This window comes from Cyprinus carpio, chromosome B17, assembly GCF_018340385.1.
Source record: "Cyprinus carpio isolate SPL01 chromosome B17, ASM1834038v1, whole genome shotgun sequence".
Lineage (NCBI taxonomy): Eukaryota > Metazoa > Chordata > Actinopteri > Cypriniformes > Cyprinidae > Cyprinus > Cyprinus carpio.
This window is the reverse complement of record NC_056613.1, coordinates 19,719,680-19,739,359: the sequence shown is the minus strand read 5'-3', so window position 1 is coordinate 19,739,359 and position 19,680 is coordinate 19,719,680.

Below are 19,680 nucleotides of genomic sequence, written 5' to 3'. Positions count from 1 at the left end.
ACCAGTAAAAGCTTAATTCATCTTCGGAACACAATTTAAGAAATTTTGGATGAAAACCGGGAGGCTTGTGACTGTCCAATAGACTGCCAAGTAAGTAACACTGTCAAGGTCCAGAAAAGTATGAAAGACATCGTCAGAATAGTCCATCTGCCATCAGTGATTCAACTGTAACATTATGAAGCGACGATAATACTTTTTGTAAGCGGAGAAAACAAAAATAACTTTATCCAGACTTTATTCAACAATTCCTTTGTCAACAGTCTTCTCTGTTTCTCTCCATATCACCGTATGCTGCGTATGTGCTTCTGTATCAGCCGCGCCACAAGGATGTGCTGTTTCTACGTGTATTTAGATTTGTTTGTTTTGTAAGTATATTTTTTCGGTATTACGTTTTTGATGGCAGATGGAGTTTCCTGATGATGTCTTTCATACTTTTATGGACCTTGACACTGTTATTTACTTGGCAGTCTATGGGTCTATGGCCTCCCCGTTTTCATCCAATATCTTAAATTGTGTTCCGAAGACCAACGAAGCTTTTACAGGTTTGGAACGACATGGGGGTAAGTGATTAATGACAAAATTTTCATTTTGGGGTGGAGTATCCCTTTAAGATTTCTACATACTAGTAGCAGTAACTATTTGCACAAGTTCTAAGTTACCAAAAATTTCCGAATGTTTCTACTAACAACTTACACCAATCTGAAAATTACATTGTTAATGGTCTTACAAATTATTATTAGTAGTTCTACGAAGAATTGACACAAAAAGTTGAAAACTGTCTACCGTTTATTAGAGAATGGTTTTACAAGCGATTTACACAGAAATTGTGCCAGCGTTTTGTGAATGAGGTCTAAAGAATGATCGAATTACTTTTGGTAGGGGATCTGAGAGAAACGTATACTGTTTTTGGTTAAATATTTTCCGTTTTCTTTATTTGTACTGTTCACGAAACTGCCTCCTTTTCTGGAAGCTTTGAAACATTACTGAGGCACCTTTGTGTTCTGGTTTTCTAGCTGAGAACAAATTTGGCTTCAAAAATCCAAAGCTATTATAGGAACATTTATGTACATATTATTGCTAAAATGAAAAGACCTGAAATATTATGTGAGTATATATGTATGTGTGTATGTATATGTGTTCGCATGTACGTACAAGTGCGCACACACAAACGCACATGTACGCACACATGACTTCTCTTCATCGGTAAGGTTCTTAGTTCATTTTTCAAATGAATGTATTTATGATTGAGAAAAATAAGAGATTTATATAATGGCAAACTGATGATGACAGGCATTCCATTGCCTTTCTTGTTTGGTGGTAATTAAAAAGCACAGATGATGATGATACTGAAAGAAAGACAAACATCTCATTCTATCCTTATTTTTGTGTGTATTTTTTCCCTTTCGTTTTTGCTCAGTTGAACGTTCTGGGGCCCATAAGAGTCACTTTGGCTTTGTTTAGACAGGCAAAAAATAATCAAGTTTTGGCTTATCCAACTTTTAAATAGTTTTTTGTTGTGTGAAATATTAGACCAAGAGAAATCTAATTTTTACAAAAGACAGCGTGGACAGCCAATTCTAAAGATTAGATTAAAAAATGAATTTGTGTGCAACAAAGCCTTTGTTTCTGTACGTGAAGCAATGTCACGTTGCCATCTATTGTGATTTTACAGCTAAACGATGAAGCTCTTGTTTGATTGTTTCCTGTCATGAGTCCCTTCAGGTGTCAGAACTACTGGAATGTTGATGGACATAAGCTGTTGAAGTGAGGGGGCGGGGCGAGGGGCGGGGCAGTGGGAGGGGAATGGGTGGGGCTGGTTATTTGTGATAGTTTGTCTTGGTTGTATCTTTATCTATATGTGATATTGTTTGTAGAGCTATACAACTTGGCACTTTTATATAGAGAGAAGTAACCTATGTGTTTCTTTCTTGTTTTGGTTTTGTTTGTTTTCTAACTAATCTTTTTAGACAGAGTTTGCCCTTCTTTTGGATTTTTTTTTTTTCTAAACCCTTGTGGGACCCTGTGCAGGAATAATCTGGTGAATCTCATGAAAACATTTCCAAGTTACATTTAACCCCTGAATCAAATGCAATATATATATATATATATATATATATATATATAACCCTTAATATATATATATATAAAAAATTGAGATCAGAGAATCTGAAGACTACATTATTTTTTATGACAATTAAGCACCCGTTCTGCAGAACACCTTTTTTAATTATTATTTTTCCTTTTTTGTTGTCTATTAAATGCAGATTAATCAAAGTATTTTTTATATATATATTTTTGTTTGTTTGTTTGTTTGTTTGTTTTTTATATTACGGTAATGATAATTGTGATGGAAAATGTGCTTAATTGTCATAAAAAGTTGTCATGAATTATCACGTGTAAATGTATAATGGTTTTATTTTCTGTGTGAAATTTTTTTCTTTTGATGTTGGACTGAAATATGACAGATGTCTTTTTTTTTTTTTTTTTTTGAGTGGATTCACATAATTTGTTTCAGAACTTTTTAACTACAAAATTCAGTTATGTAATAAACATATAGGCATGTGTTCACATTATCATTTACTGTATTATGACCACAAAGTCGTGGTTTAGCCCTGATTCAAGCACGTAAATGTGTAGATATAACAGATGTAAGTTTTAACTCACAAACAAGCAATTTCTCTCGAGGATATAAGGCTTATTACAGAGATTTGGAGCTTCACTCCTGTTTATTCTTTACCACGTTTCTGTTTTGTGGAAGTGAAACGATTGGTAGACCTGTCTTTCAGTCACGGCCAATCAAAAAGCATCAGAGAGAGAGTAAACAAGAATTATTAATGGATCGCTGGAGAGAGCATTGCTCTGCAGGACCCAACCACCTTTACAAAAATAAACTCAACAGCATTTCAGCAAGATGTCATCCATATTTAATGAGCAATGTGAAATCTGTGCATAGCCCGCTTTCAGGTTGAAATGCAATTTCCACAAAAATCCTCCTCATTGCCTCTGAACACACTGTGCTTGAGTTCAAGGATGAAAGCCAGTGAACACCAGACTGGATTCGATTCGGCCAGACCTGCACATTTATTTGGGTCTTACGGGGTGTAGTCTTGATTTTATTTTAAAATACTTTATTTTCGTTCTCTAAGTATTGTTGTAAATACTTGAGTGTCACTCGCCAAAACTTACAAAAAAGTTTAATAAAAAAATACAAAAAGGTTTGGAGAGAATAAGAATTAGAGATGTAATATATTGTCTATGACCTTAATAATTTATTGTTGAGCAGAAAAACTGAACTTAGCAGAGGACGCAGCTCGAATCACAGATGTTTGCGTTGTGTCGATCTCTCAAAGAGCGTTTCAAAGTTCAAAACTTCACAGAGTGTCCGTTTGTTCTTTATTATTATTTTTTATATATTATTTTGGTTTTTCTGAGAGCACACCAGTTTTTCAGAAGGATGCTAAGCAAGTTTATTTGTTCCAAGAAACTGAAGCCCAAGAAGCTTCTAGAAATGTGTCCCTGTTTCCCCTCTCCATCCTCTCATTCTTTCTTTCTACATAAAATATCAACCCTTCTGGAGTTTGTATACTACTGGTGTTTAATGTTCATGTAAAAAAAATAATAATGTCAACATGGGTCATGATACTGCAGATTTATAAAAAGGGTAGATGAAAAGTTGACTCAGAATTCCTGTAGCACAGCAGATTTTTTCCAGTTTCTTGTATTATTTTGTTTCTTTGCAGCACAATAAATACTTTTTAAACAACTGAGAGTCTTGTCATGTTTATGATCTGTGCTACAACTAATAAGAATTAGCAAAATTATTGCCAAAAGGATAGAGATAACAGTTGTTGTTGTTTTTTTCTTTTGAAATTTTCAGAAATCAAAGACGACATGAAATGACATTTACAATCCAAATTTTAATCTGATTGGGGGATAGATAGATAGATAGATAGATAGATAGATAGATAGATAGATAGATAGATAGATAGATAGATAGATAGATAGATAGATAGATAGATAGATAGATAGATAGATAGATAGATAGATAGATAGATAGATAGATAGATAGATTGAATTTTATTCAATTAAGTGAAAATTTGCTGAGGCTGTCAAGCTCCATAAGGACATAAACACATCAAAATTTCATCAAAGTAGACAATTTGTATGGTATATTTCAAGTTTTCTGAATTATATAGACTAGAAATGTAAGTGATTAATCATTAAATAAATAAACGTTATAGGCCCTATTGTTGTAATTATGGGAATTTTATTAGTTAAAGGTATAGTTCACCCAAAAATGACAATTCTGTCATTAATTAATTACCCTCTTGTCGTTCCTTCATTCGTCTTCTGAACACAAATTAAGATATTTTTGATGAAATCCGAGAGCTTTCTGCTGTATTTTCAGAACCTGAAAGGTGTAGTTCACACAAAAATTTACTTTAGAAGTCAATGTTTGGTTATCAGCATTCTTCAAAATATCTTCTTTTTTGTTCAAAAGAAGAAAGAAACTCAGAACAACTGTATGAGGAGATGATGAAATGATGATAGAATGGAAGGGGGGAATATCCCCTTGAATTAATTGCATTCATAAACTGATGAAAATCTGTGCATGTGAAGATATTTAATGCTCCAGTCACAGCGGTTGAGTTTACCAGAGTGTATAATTATTAGCAAATAATAACATAACATACAGTAATTAAATTTCAGTTAGTTCATCTCATAAAGCTTTCATAAGGCTTCAGACTTGGAAAATAACACACAAGCAATATGAACTGCTTTTATAATATTTCATGATACTTTTATGAAAGAAAAATTCTAATTTATTTTCCATGGATACAAGGGTTTAAAATAACAAAGCGTGAGTAAATGATGGCATAATTTTCAAGTATTCCTTTAACACATTCAATAAAGCATTCACATGCACTAAACTATGTTCATGTACAGTGAACCATGCAAATTTATGTAGCAATAAACATGAAGTCTCTACTTGTATAGACGATATATCTAAGCTTTGCTGCTTGAGTTGGTGTAATTGACCGTAAGAATCATTATAACACATATGTCCTCACACACAACACCGTTTTCACATGCTGCATTAAACCACGTAAATCCCTTTAGAAAATCAATGACATTGGATTATTTCTTTATTTTTCACTCTAAAGCGTAATTTCAGTGTTTCACTCTGCTTTAATCACTGCCATGTCACTTGTGCGCAGAATGGCTGTGGTCGTTGATCTTTAGAGGACCTTTTGCCATCAGTAATAATAACTCAGCAAACACCTGCAGAGTTGATGCTAGTGCGCTATAATGACTGCAGTTACACAATCACACCACAGAGGGGCGACAGAGAGCTGCGAAACTATTTCTGTACTACTGCGCTGTAAAAGATGCTGATACTGGTTCGACAAGCTGAACAGTCACATAAATGGTGCTAAAGAGAAAATGTAAAACAAAAATGTAGTGGTAAACAAAATGGAGTATGAAGATGATGGGGTGTGACGGCAGTGACAGGATATGAAGTCAGCACTCCTAGTTAGTGGCTGTCCTGTTTTCCACATTATATCACATGATTGACCACAAGCAGAGAATCATCAGGGACAGTGTCTTACAAGCATTTCAGCTCGTGTCGTGCCTTTTAAAAGCACAGTTCACTTTCAAATTAAAAATCATTTAATGCACTCACCCTCATGTCATCAAACCCATATGCTGTTGTTTTTACTTGTTTTGTTTTTTTGCTATTGGCCAACACCTCAAACTGCCATTGAGGGTGAATAAATAATGGAATTTTATTATTTCCTTTTAAAAACACATGTATAATAATAATAATTATTATTATTATTATTGTTTAATGATGTATTATTAATAATAAATTTCTTTATTTTTAATATTTGACACTTTACACTTTATTAATAACAATATGTATTGTAATAATAATATAATAATAAATATTTCTTATTTTTATTATTTGACAATTATCAATAAACTACTGCAAAATATCTAAAAGTATCAAAGAGTACATTTCAGAGATTTGTATACAGCTTTTTGCTATTTAATTATTAGTATTATTTCCTTTATAAGACATGTATTATTATTATTATTATTATTATTATTATATTTAATGTTTGTCACTTTGCCTTTTTATTAAGAATAATATATTAATGTAACAATAATAATAATAATAATTATTATATTTAATGTTGATTATTATTTTTTTATATTTGATAATTATCAATAAACTGCTAAATATCTGTCTGAAAGTGTCAAAGGGGTTTGATTTCTTTTTGGGGATTTTTATGCAGCTTTTTGATATTATTTATTAGAAATAATTCTGTCATTTAATGTACTCGCCCTCATGTCATCCTAAACTTTTATAAAATAATAATAAAAATAATAATGATGATGATGATGATGACAATTATTATTATTATTTTATTATTTGATAATTATCAATAGGCTACACAACAATTACAGTGAGGTTATTGTAACTTGTTTGCCATTACAAAAGACACATTTTGAAGATTTTTATGCAGCTTTTTGCTACACATTTAATGACTTTTTAATTATAATAATAATAATAACATCAACAACACTTTAAAACTGTCATTTCCTTTAAAAACACATGCTGGCAATGTCTGCCATTACAATGTCTAACAGCGTTTATTAAATATTTGCTGGAAGGTCATGCGAATATTCTGTACTGTTTTGGAGGCAACACCGTCACATGAGGTTAATCTGTATCATATGGAAAACCTGAATGATTTCAGAGGACGTCAGATGACATTTACCAACGTACTGATCCATAGACATTTGTATGGTTTTACAATCAAGGTGCAAGTTGATAAAGGAAGGGCTGCATTACAATCGAAGCTTGACTCCGTTAAAGCATCACAGTTCTGCCAGCGTTCACTAATGTTGATGTTCAGGTTGTAAGACTATTTCATGCTCCACTTCTCGCTATTATATGACACTAAGGTAAGAAATTCATGACACAAACAGCCGGCTTCATTTATACAGAATGAGAACACAGTGCATGCATAAAGGAACCAGCCATGCCAAGAAAAATTATATGACGATGTCCTCTATTTGCTGTTTACTGTAGTATGTCACACTCAATCTTTTTTCCCATGTGGTGGCCACAATAACCCTCTTTGTTTGCCACCATGTGTATATGGGCATTTGCGTAGAGTTTTATGACATGGAGTGAATGTCAACTCTGACCTTTTGTCCATTTTTCATTTTTATAATTGACCAAGCATTGCAGAAATGTCCATCAGCTAATCCTCTTACTGTGGCTCTAATGCCAGCTCTGTCAGAGCAGCACCATGTTAATGGAACAAGCTGCTACGAACCGGCAAGTGGAGAACGGCCAAGTCCTGACGGTTCCCGCTGGCAAACAGCATGTGGCTAGTGCCGTTCCCTCTATTAAGCCCCATTAAATTAGTATTAATTTTAATATTAATTGTATTCTTCAATTATTGATAGTTATAATGACTGGATATTATGGATTTATTTCTGATTATTACAGTCCATGCTTGAGGGAACAGTCTGAGGTGGAGGTTCACGTGGCAGTTATTCATTATTAGAATTAATGTATAGCATTAGTTAGATATGCACACAAAGGAATACTGTCCAGGACTGTGTTTCCCAAAAGCATCGTAAGCCTAGGTTGATCGTACTGTAGCTCCATTGGTTTCAACGGGACTATGATGTACTTAAGCTTACGACACTTTTGGGAAACGCAGCCCAGACCAGTTCTCAACTGGTGAGTCATGACCCAAAACGCACCTGATATGGTTGCAAAAGAAATGCAAATGATAAAATGCATTTATATCTATATAATGTGCATGCTATGGAAAAAAATTTAAAGGTTTTAAAAAAAGAGAGAAAATGGTTTCCATTTTCCCGAGTTCGAATCCAGACTAGAGGACCATCCCCAATCCCACCCCCAACTTTACTTCCTGTCAGCACTGATCTGTACTACCATAATAATTGCAAAAATAAATCTTTTAAAAAAACAACATAAACATTGTATGTTTAATATAGGCCTGCTATTATTATAATTAATAACTGGATTTGATACCATTCACCAAAAATCACAGTGTTAAAAATAATAAATTGGGTCACCGCAGAGGAATTATCCGCCCTGGATCACCCTATTTTAGACTCATTTTGAGCACAAAGTATGTGCTTACTGCATTATTTTGGGGTGTAATGTCACCTACTTGGTATAATTATCATGTGTGGGGTATTGTTTTGTTGTGTTGGCGGGAACTATCAGGAATGATTAAAATTGTGTGCAAAACAATTCCGCACATTTAAGTCTGTTATCTAGTACATGCGAACAATACTGCTTTAGTTTTACATGAATAGTTAGTACAGTATGTGCCTACCTTAAAAGCGATAATGGTGTCTCATGGTAATTGATGATAATAGTGCTCTGCTCTCATCCAGGTTCTCGTCCAGTAGGGGCGAGCGACCAAGTAATAAGTATAGCTTGCAGCCCCTCTGTTGGTGAAAATAATCACTTTACGATTCCTCTAGTAACCAGCACGTAATATGTGTGTTGGTCTGGTTATTTTGCTGTGTATTTTAAGTTTTTTTTGTTTTTGTTTTTTACATTTCTATAAAATGGGGACATTTTTGTCCAGTACCAGAAAGGACACAAAAAAAAAAAAAAAAAATACAGAATGTCACCATGTCACCAGAAAACTCATAGCCTACATATGGTCACAATATATAATATGGACAATCAGGCAGCAATGACACTGACACAACTTGCTGAATTTTTATACAGTTATCACTAAAAATAACTTATAGTTCAGCAAGTAAGCAAAATGTCTATTTGCTTACTGTGCTGAATAATTCCTCAGAATTGTAGTAGTTTGTTTGTTATGGATGCAGCAAGTTTTTTTTTTTGTTAAAGATGATAAATAATTATTTTTTGAGGTAGTTAATAAGCAGGTGTTGTTAAATATTGCTTTACTCTAGCTCGATTCACATCGGTTAGCTTTTAATAATGTTTTCTAATTAGTGGTATGGGTAGGTTTTCACGGGAAATTCAAGCATGACGCTGCGTCATTACATCACGTCTGTAAACATTAAAATGTTGTCCCGGCTACTAGACTATTTTAATCCAGAAAGGACTATGTGTTTATGAAACACTTTTGAATGAAATTAAATTATTTTCCAGTTTTAAATGTGCTTCTGATTACAGATAGCCTGTGATTACAAAAGATCTGTATTTTAAAGACAACTAGTTCGAAGGGAGCATAATGTGCTTTTCTGGGTTAAAAGAATTTCTTAGTATGAAATTCGAATGGCATGACAATTAGAGATTGTGCAGAAATTGAAATCTGCATGCTAACACACACTATAGGCAATGCTGATGTTGTTAACATTAATAATTTGGAAATAAAGTATAACAATAATAATAATTTGCATGGTTTGATGTGATATGAGCTAACCGATCTTTAGATTAAATAACCATTGGTAGCATGTTTTATTGTAATGTTTTTTTTCCTCAGTTGGTCAGAACAAACGTGGCAAACTTGTTACTTTCTTGTTCTGATGACAATATCCGGTGAAAATTCTTATTTGGGTCATATATTCCAAGACGTAGGCTAGAATCTGTGATTGCAAAGTACAGTAAATATCCACTCCGGTGTGGTGACTGACTGCCACAGATACTCCTCAAAACATTAGATTCATCTGCACTGGAGCCACGCCACCGCACAACCCTTCTCAAGGAAGATAATTCCGCACACAGCTGCAATCGCAGGTTTTCAAACAGAGATGGCGACAAAGAGGCAAAACTTACGGACTGCAGCTTTAAGGAATGAATTCTTAATTCATAAACAACAGCACATTTATCATTTGTTGAGATTACTGGTAGCGTATGTTTTTCTGCATGCAGCCCATGGGGTCAACTTAATAAAAATAATTTTTTTGCCATTATTTTGCCTTCTTTTACCTTGGTCTTATTGCATCACATTCAAATTCGCCAGCTAAGGTTAAATATGGTATATTTTGCCATGGTGCTGGAAACACTGGTTCACTGTAATATTGATCAATTTAATTATATTTTATATCAAATTAATTATATTTTAATTAATTTGTTTTATACAATTAACAGTTTTGGTACAGTCATTGTTGGGACACGGATGTCCAATATAAAATCTGGGTCTTTAAGAAAAAACATTTAAACGTGTCTAAATATCCCATTAAAATAAAGGTGCTTAAAAGGTTCTTCACAGCAGTGCCATAGAAGAACCATTTTTGGTTCCACAAAGAACCATTCAGTCAAAGGTTCTTTAAAGAACCATCTCTTTCTTACTTTTTTATAATCTGAAGAAATTTCTTTCACCAACAAAGAACCTTTTGTGAAACAGAAAGTTTCTTCAGATGTTAAAAGTTCTTTATGAAACCATTTAAACAAAAAGGTTCTTCTATTGCATCATGAAGCACCTTTATTTTTAAGAGTGGCAGCTTTAATTCCCTCAGAGTACATTCATTCTCATATATATTACAGTAGTGAATAAGATGGAGCATACACCCATGATACTCAGAATGAAAAACATACTTCCCCACAGTGTTCGAGTCGTCAGCTGACTTTCCTGCCTGGTGCCTCAAACCCCAAATTCTCATCAGCTGACCAGTCCTTGAAGCGTGAACTCAAGACACACACTCACACACTGCTGTATTCAGACCATTCACATGATTACAGGCAGGAAGGCAGCATGACTGCTGAGGTGAGTCTCTACACCAGTACATAATATATCAGTAGGTCCTCAATGTTTCGTAAGGATTATAGTCAGCATGAAATCAAAATGGACAATATTTACTTAGCAAGCTTTTTTGTCGCTTTCCCTTCCTTGTGCATTAATATGTGCACCTTATTTCAAAGAAAAAAAAATTTGTCTTCTTAATCTCTCAGCAAATTTAATTATCGTGCTCTGTCTTTAAAAACATTTTTCTGTTGACGTCACTTATGCCAGACAGTGATATGTAGACCTTCAGCCTCCTTATCACCATCTCATTCCCAGCAAGCAGAAGCTCAAAAAATTAACTTGGATTCCTTGAACAAACCTTTTATAGTTTCAGAATCATATTCAGGTATGAAAACCTCACTTTCCGAAAATCAAAAACACTAAAACAATTTTTTTTAATGTGTTTGTTAATTGAAGTAAAGATTAATTAAAATTAGATTAAAAACTAAATATAATAAAATAAATCAAGTTTAAGTACTTAAAAAAGCTAAATAGAAATATTTTACAACATAACAAAAAGGAAAAAAGTCGTTCCATCCACACACTTTCCGCAAACTACAATAAATGCTGAGAGCAAAACAATACATAGACAGCAGTCACTGATAGATAAAATCTGACTGTTTATTGTTATGCATGCATACAAATGAGTGCAATGCACAGGAAAATAGTAATTATAAAAAAATTCATAATAATAAATAAAGAGTAGAGGCCTACAGTATATACACAAGTATAAATTGAGGAGAACTATATGAACTATATTTTTTACTTAAATTTTGTTATAGGATAAAAGAGAGTAGTGTACCCTTGATAATTAGCCAAAAAAGATAAAAAATGTTAGCACACAAATGTTTACACACATGCAAAGTTGTCCAACCTCTTGCATTATGACATCTGTGGTTGTTTAACGAGGACACTGAAGCACAGAAAAAGAGTTTGACATATCTAGGGGATAGTATGAGGCACAGATACATCATTTAAAGGGGCGTTTACCTCAGAGTGGAAGGTAAGATGAAAGCAGTGGAGAAATAATTTATCTGTGCAAACAGGAAGGTTGGCTGTGAAGGGGGTTTTCCTCTGGGGTAAGGTAACAGGGGGTGGCTGGAGCTCTCTTTGAAACGAGGCTACTTGTTTCCATATGACAGTAGGGAGCTGCTGCTACCAGAGCAGAGTGTGTCCCAGGAGCCGTTTTGTTCCCTTCTCAATGTCTTGGCAGCGAGCCCTTTGGACTCCTAGCTGGCGCGGTTCAGATGCCATGCGGAAATATGGATCCGCCTCAGAATTTCTGAATACACTGGTAAATAGATTGTGTGAGTTTGTTCTCCAACATATACAATACTATTCATTTAGGCTTGTACAACCAACAAGTCAATTTCAACAAATGTTTTGTTTAACAAACATTAATAAAATGAAAGTTCTTGTATTAGACAACAATTCGTTAGAAACAGCGTGTGAAAGCTATACTCAATTACCCTTTCTCTTTATGCAAACACACATAAAAATAACACAGAATTTCAACATTTACTTCGTCCAATAACCGTGGGTCAACAAAATGTTTCATGCAGTCTCAACACAAAAGGGTTAAGACTCACCTAAACGGAATTTTACAAATTCAGGTAGATTGAATGTAATTAATACTGCCTTTATGTTCTTTCTTGGCATTGATGGTTCCATGCAGAACCTTTAACATCCGTGAAACTTTTCCACTACAAATGGTATTTATAGTGAAAAATTATTATTTTAGATTACTAAAGATAAAATGTTTAAAAAGAATGTGAACACTGAGAAAGGTCCTGTTTGTTGTGGATTTTAAAAGCACTAAGCACTTTATTTTTTGCACTTGTAATATTAAAATAAGTTTTCTTTGCACACAAAAAGTATTCTTGTAGCTTCATAAAATTAAGATTGAACCACTGATGTCACGTGGACATTTTAACGATGTCCATACTACATTTCTGGGCCTTGAACGTAATAGCTGTGTTGCAGTCTATGGAGGGTCAGAAAGCTCTCGGATTTCATCAAAAATATTTTAATTTGTGTTCCGAAGATGAACGGAGGTGTTACAGGTTTGGAATGACATGACGGTGAGTAATTAATGACAGAATTTTCATTTTTGGGTTAACTAACTCTTTAAGAATGTTCCCACTTCTGAAATTATAATTACGAATTCCCTATCTGTCAGTCACTACAAGTTATGTCGTGACGAAATATGGGGTTTACTTGAGAGCCCCAATCCACTTTGACTTTCAGAGAAAACGCCAATGAATTTTGCATACCTGAGCCACTCCACATGCATACGGGTATAAATAGGAGACAGATGCATCCACTCATCAGATTTTTGCTTCGGAGTCGAGTGGGTGAATGATTTCTTTTCCACAAAACCTTTTAGTTCTGACTGGAATAAAGAAGCTGTTCCTGGTAGGTGTGACGGCACAAACAGTTGATTCAACGATTCAACGATTCCCCTGGGTGCTTCAACTAAAAGAACAGTTTCTCATCATGGACGGCTTGTGTCTTTTTAAAGGGGTCATATGATGCGATTTCAATTTTTCCTTTCTCTTTGGAGTGTAACAAGCTCTTGGTGCATGAAGAAGATCTGTGAAGTTGCAAAGACTAAAGTCTCAAATCCAAAGAGATATTCTTTATCAAAGTTAAGACTCTGCCATGCCCCCCTAAAATGGCTCATTCAAACACACTCCTAAATGTCTGTGTCACTATGTGGAAATATTTGCGTAATGCCGCCCAAATGTTCATGCAAAGAAAGAAGGCGTGGTTTCAGTAACTGCAGTTAGTGTTGAAGCAGCCTTGTCAGGAAGATGCTGTGTGTAGGCGTAGGCGAAAGCACTTTATTTGGCCTTCCGAAAGTAGATGCATTTAGGAATTTTTACGATTACTTACAACAGAACAGCAACGCATTTTATGGATGACCGTTTTGTGAACCTAGGAGAGGAAGTAATTCTGACTTTGCTACGACAATCTGGCGCTTCTGAATCAGCTACTGTAAGTATGTTTTGTTATTACTAGTTTAAGTATTTGCTATTGACTGTTCAAATGCAGCGTTTTGCACGTTGTGTGTGTGTGTGTGTGTGTGTGTGTGAAAGAGCGTGAGAGAGAGAAAGAGAGAGAAAGAGAGAGACAGGGTCACACAGTGGAGTCAGCTGTCTTAACCGTCCGTGGCTTGTGCACTGCAAACACATAGGAGCTTCATCACTGTGTCTGTCATGTGACTCTGTTCCTTTCGAGCTTGAACTGATGGTAAAACTCAGGACATTATTAACTGTCTTTACATTTATTTTGAAAGATGAAGCTCGCGATTATGGAAAGGGGCGTTACATTTCCAACGAGTGCTTGCGGTGTTCGGCCACTCACAATGCACTGGGTCAGCTGGCCAATCAGAGTAGACTGTGCTTGTCAGAAGAAGGGACTTTGTAGAAAATAACGTGTTTGAGAGAGGCGGGGCATAGAGGACCTACAATAATGTACAGTATTTGAAAAATAATGTGTTTTTTGAACATTAAAGCCTGTCAAAATATTCTGATACGCCAAATCCACAAAATAATGATCTTTAAAAAAGCATCATATGACCCCTTTAAAGATGTCATTCTGTCCATGTTCTCTTTGTTGCGGTTGTTATCTGTCCTCTGTCGATGGCCACGAGTGTTGCCTTCAGTGTCTGGGCATCCAACACGCTGAAGCAGCATTCGTGAATGACTCATGCGTTCATTGCAAGCGTATGAACATGGCTTCACTGCGATCTTGCCTTTCTCTCCTCTCTCTCCTCTCTCTCCTCTCTCTCCTCACGGGGAACGGAGCGGCACTCTCTGTCTCTGCCCGTCCCGGTTTCCCTGTCACAAGCAGGGGCCTGCCGGCTAGAGCTCTGGAAGAACCAAGGGTCACAGTGAGAGCTTCTCCACCGGGCACGTCCTCGCCAACCTCTCACTCCTTCCGCAGCGAATGTCCCGTGCGGCTACCGAGTGATTTTGCTGGCCTGGCTCATGATGGTCCCAGCATTTCATTCGGTGCGCCGCCGGAGGATTGGATGTCGATCGCAGCATCAGGGAATGGACTATCGTCCTTTTCACCATCTTCCTCTGCCCCCCTCGGGTGTTGTCGCCGCTGCCGAATAGGAAGTGAAGGTCGTGCTTTTCCAGGCAGCCATGAGTATCGGTGTGCATGCCTCCCAGTCCACAGAGCAGAGAGCAAATGTGCAATCACAGGAACCTGTTGCTCTGGTACCTAAGTCAGTTGGCGCTTCGGGTCAACTGGGAAAAGAGCAAACTCTCCCCCGTGCAGAAGATCTCTTTTCTCAGTATGGAGTTAGATTCGGTAAGTATGACGGCACATCTCACCAACGAGCATGCCCAGTCAGTGCTGAACTGCCTGAGTTCCTTCAGAGGCAGGAACGTGGTATCTCTGAAACACTTGGCATCCACAGCCCCAGTCACACCACTCGGATTGCTTTATATAAGACCACTTCAGCACTGGTTACACTCCCGAGTCCCGAGATGGGCATAGCATTGCGGTACACTTTGTGTGACCATGACATTCAGCCCCTGGACAGACCTTGCCTTTCTACGGGCTGGGGTGCTTTTAGAACAAGTGTCCCAGCATTTTGTTGTCCCGACGGATGCCTCCAGGTTTGGGGTGCTAAATGCAATGGACAGGCAGCCTCAAGGCCCTGGACAGGCCTTGACTGCTTTGGCACATCAGCTGCCTATAGCTGTTGGCAGTGCATCTGGCTTTGCGGCAGTTCCAGCCATTGCTGCAAGACAAGCACATCTTGGTCCGCATGGACAACACTGTGGCTGTCTCGTACATCAACTTGCAGGGTGGTCTACAATCCTGTCGCATGTCACAGCTCACCCGTCATCTCCTCCTCTGAAGTCAGAAGCAACTGAAGTCACTGTGTGCGCCATCCACATTCCCGGGGAGCTTAATCATGCAGCTGACGTGCTCTCATGACAGCTCACGTTCCCCGGAGAATAGTGACTCCATCCCGAGACAACCCGACTGATCTGGACTCGATTTGGGGAAGCCCAGGTAGACCTGTTTGCTTCCAATGAGTCCTCCTACTGCCAGCTGTATTACTCCCTGACCGAGGCCCTCCTCGGCACAGATGTACTAGTACACAGCTGGCCTTGGGCACTACGCAAGTATGCATTTCCCCCAGTGAGCCTTCTTGCACAGACACTGTACAAGGAAAGGGAGGACTAGGAACAACATCTTGTTAGTTGCGCCTTACTGGCCCTCCCAGACCTGGTTTTCGGAACTCATGGTCCTTGCAACAGCCCCTCCCTGGCACATCCCTCTGAGGAAGGACCTCCTTTCTAAGGGGCTCAGCACCATATGGCACCCACGTCCAGATCTCTGGAACCTTCCATGTGGGGCTCCTGGATGGGACGTGGCAGACTAAAGTGGTCTGGCACTGATCACTCGGGCCTGATGGAGGGAATGGAGTATATCCCCATGCCACAACCTTGAACCATCGCTGGTTGCCAGGGACACGTTCTCGGCTCCTCAGTGTAAAACCTGATGAGTGGATGCACCTGTCACCTATTTATACCCATATCAGTCAGAGCAGATTGGGGCTCTTAAGTAAACCCCCTATGTCTTCATGACATAACATCTCTGTTCCCTCCATCAGGGAACGAGGGTTACTTACGTAACCAAGATGTTTGTTGTGTAAAAGTGTTTTGTTGTTGGAAGGAATAGGAATCATGGACCATGTTCATCCTTACCTATTTCTTAGAGAAATCTTATTAAGCCAGAATGTAAGATATTTAGTCAACACAATATAATGAATACAATGTAGCATCCCATTCATTGACAACAATATAAACTTTACCCATGTTAGTGTATATATATTCACCACTCTTTCTTAACAGTAGAATAAATCTTGTTTGAATAAATCTTGTTTTTGCTGCGTAAAATACATACAAACTGAATCAAATGTTTATTTATATGTAAATACTTGACTAAAAGATTTGTTTGAAGTTTATGGCTCGCCCAACTTATCAAAATTCTTTTGTTGTATCTTTTGTAGTTTTTTTTAGTTTTCCAGTTGTAAATACAACTTAAGAGGCTGTTTGCGTCCCATTTCTGATTAGAAATGTATTTACAATAATTGCAATTAATTTTCAAAGGCAGCATAAAGTTGTAACAAAATGTTCAATAATTTTTTGTTTTTGTAATATAACCTCCCACTGCTCAGTCAAAGTCAGGAAGTCGGGTCTACAGATTGACATGATAGAGTTAACAAACGGTCATCAAGTTCAAGTCCCTGAATTCTCCTTAAAAGAAATCTTGATTCCGGATGTTTAACTTTCACAATGAGGTTTGGCTATACTCCAGTTTCATTTACATCTAGAGCCTGATCCGGTTACAGCTGATGTAAATGGCTGTGAAGGTTTTGAGTGACAGCATTAAATCTTGCTTAATCATCCCTGTCTAAGGAGTCATCATTATGATCCCTGAGCCAGCAGAACGGTAAAGGAAAAACACGCATTATTTCAGTCCAAGTTTGCTATAGTCAGAATGGTTTTGCCAGTCTTGTATTTGAAAGTTGACAGTTAAACGGATATTCCACCGCAAAATGAAAATTTTGTTATTATACACTGACCCCCATGTCGTTCCAAACCTGTAAAAGCTTCGTTCATCTTCCGAACACAATTTAAGATATTTTGGATGAAAACCGGTAGGATTGAGACTGTCCCATAGACTGCCAAATAAATAACAGTGTCAAGGTCCAGGAAAAGCATCGTCAGAATACTCAATCTGCCATCAGTGATTCAACCGTAATGTTATGAAGCGACGAGAATACTTTTTGTACTTGAAGAAAACAAAAATAACGACTTTATTCAATAATTCCTCTCCTCTGTGTCTCTCCAAATCAGCGTAGCACCATTTTGAAAATTCTGAGCAGTACGCAGGCAGCTTACGCTCTTCTGTGTTAGCCGCACAACAAGGATACGTTTTTTTACGTGTATTTATGCTTTGGCTTGAATGAAAACAGCGCATCAGCGCATTGCTGCTGGCACAGAAGAACGTACGCCATCAGAGGAGAGGAATTGTGGAATAAAGTCGTTATTTTTGTTTACTTCGTGTACAAAAAGTATTCTCGCCGCTTCATAACGTTACGGTTGAATCACTGATGGCAGATGGACTATTCTGACGATGCTTTTCATACTTTCCTGGACCTTGACAGTGTTACTTATTTGGCAGTCTATGGGACAGTCTCAAGTCTACCGGTTTTAATAAAAAATATCTTAAATAGTGCTCCGAAGATGAATGAAGCTTTTACGGGTTTGGAACGACATGGGGGTAAGTGATTAATGACAAAATTTTAATTTTGCGGTGGAGTAACCCTTTAACATACAGTACAACAACATGGCTAATTCCACATCATTCTGCACTTAAATGCATGTACTAATGTATTTAGCACACTTTACATGGGAGAGAATCTTACTGGCATGTTCATCACATGTCTGTTCTGTAAGAACAATATTCACTATTTCTCTGAAAAACACCGGAAATACAGTTTCTTCAATTCACAATACAACTTCAGCATGTAACCAGTTAGTGTTGGTTAGTTAAAACAGTCACAGTCTTTCTTCAAGGCTTTAACATGGAAAAAGGCTCAAGTCTTTTGTCATTATCGTCTGGGGAAGCAAGTCAGCTGAACTAAACACATGATTCAAAGGAATGAGAGAGAGCAAGAGAGAGAGAGGTAAACAGCATGAATCCTTCTTTAAGTACCAATAAGTTCCTGGAAAACCTTCTGTAGAAACCCCTCCTGGAAAAAATATATATATAAATGGATTAACTGCAATACATAATAAATTACATTCTCCTGCTGCAGGACATAATTCTCATGAACATCTCTTTTAAAAATGTTATATCTGTCAAGTGTTACCTGTGGCTGTGCTCCCACATACCTTACAGTGAATTACCATGTTGTATAACTGAAAATTTCAACTGTATATTTACTGAATGAAAGTTGTACTAAACTACTTCCAAGAAGACCAAGGCTAGTTGTCACACTTTTTACTCCAGGGAAAAGCTGAGACTTTTTGGAAAGGTTAATGTACATTAAAGAACGTTAAAGTTTCATGAACTATTATCCTTCCTGTTAGGCCATCTCATAGGAAAATAAATGAATATGAACAGCATACAGAACTTTTATTTTTTTCATTCTAGTATTTTGTATTCCAGTATATTGTATTCCAAGGTTTACTCAAAAGCTACTACTATAAATATATATTAATACTGGATTTTATGGTTGGTAAAGATTCACAAAAAGTCTATAAATCCAAGCTCAAACAATAGTTACATGAATTGTTGATTATTTAATTTAGGGTTTTAACCAGGAGTCTATTAAGGTACTCTGTTAAAAAATTTAGTAAGACTATGTTTTATTAAAAATACAGTAAAAAGTAATATTGCAAAATATTTGAATTTGTCAGCATTTGTTTTGAAAAAGAAATTAAAAATCATACCGACCCCAAAATTTTGAACAGTAGTATAAAATTTTAAAAATTAAATAAAATAAAAATTATATATATATTTTTAAATTTCTTAAAAAAACATATAGGAAATGTCTGCCTGTTTGAATTAACATTAATAATCTGACAGTCATTATATTCACGTTTTTAATGAAAGTTGTGATAAAATGTTGAGGTTATCTAGCTTTCTTATATTAGGCACCATTAGGATGGTTGTCTGGGAGGGAGGTTCCTGGTTCTGTACAGCCCATGTCTTAAATAAACAGTATACTGTCTCTCAGTATTACAACAAATCACCACAGCATCGAGGATTTCACCTGGTACAGTACCTCAGCCTAAATTCTCACCAGCTGACCTTTAAAAGTGCACTCACCACACTCACCCATCCTCTCTCACACACACATACACATGAT